The sequence below is a fragment of the Schistocerca americana genome, chromosome 3 (assembly GCF_021461395.2).
Source record: "Schistocerca americana isolate TAMUIC-IGC-003095 chromosome 3, iqSchAmer2.1, whole genome shotgun sequence".
NCBI lineage: Eukaryota > Metazoa > Arthropoda > Insecta > Orthoptera > Acrididae > Schistocerca > Schistocerca americana.
The window spans coordinates 220,174,323-220,175,604 of NC_060121.1; positions in this window are offsets into that span (position 1 = coordinate 220,174,323).

Here is a 1,282-nt window from a genome sequence, read left to right on the forward strand (position 1 = left end):
TAAATAGTTTGGACAAGAAGAGAATAGAAGCTTTCGAAATGTGGTGCTACAGAAGAATACTGAAGATTAGATGGGTAGATCACATAACTAATGAGGAGGTATTGAATAGAATTGGGGAGAAGAGGAGTTTGTGGCACAACTTGACAAGAAGAAGGGATCGGTTGGTAGGACATGTTCTGAGGCATCAAGGGATCACAAATTTAGCATTGGAGGGCAGCGTGGAGGATAAAAATCGTAGAGGGAGACCAAGAGGTGATTACACTAACAGGATTCAGAAGGATGTAAGCTGCAGTAGGTACTGGGAGATGAAGAAGCTTGCACAGGATAGAGTAGCATGGAGAGCTGCATCAAACCAGTCTCAGGACTGAAGACCTCATCAACAGCATGTTCGCATGCCAAAATTTTTCGGAGAATTTTATAAGATAGCTTTCACACAAACAGGAACATTTTCGGATTTTTTGTGCTCCGATAGGAGAATTTTTCGCTGGTTTAGTATTTGACCTGAAGATTGCAGTTCAAAAATCGGACCTAATCCTTCGGTAAAAACCTGAGTAGGGGACGGAGTCAGAGACGCAGTTTCAGTCGAAACTTAGGATCGTCCGCAGTCTGAAGGGGTGGTCCGGCACACCCAAGAAGCAAAGTAAACCGCAATGCGAGTTCGGCTGTGCCCTTTCCGAAGTGAGCGGGGTTGTCGTCCGCGGCCAGGTGAATGGGGCGGTTTCCGGGAGCGTAATGAATGTGTGGGCGTGCTGCCAGCGGCCCCGCAGCATTAGCATGGGGCGAGCGGCGCAGCCGGCGAACGCATAAAGGCGGCCGTATTCTGCGTGGCTGCGACTGCATGCCAGTGCGCGCGGCCGCCGGGCCGGACCCCGCTTTATGGAGCCGACAGTAAAAACCGTGGCAGGTGGCAGCTGGTGGCCAGCGGGTAGAGCACGGCCCGTGTCACGCCGCCGCCGCATCCGTCTGCGCTCGCGTGACGGCCGGCGACACACTCCAGTCTGGCATCTCCCGGCTGGAAGGCGCGCTACCACTTGTCTGCTCGACGTGTACGGCGTTCGCTCGATGCTCACTCGTATGCGTTTTCCAGTAACTGATAGCGTGGCCTGTAGAGTAATGACCCTCAGCGATGTCTCTCGACTTCTTACGAGACGAGGACCTGTTGCAAAATAGCTTCTGCATGGAAAACAGTTTGGCAGACGACCACTACCAGGTTGATGCCGTGCTCCTTGACTTCGAGAAGGCATTCGATACAGTTCCACACCGTCGTTTAGTGACTGAAATG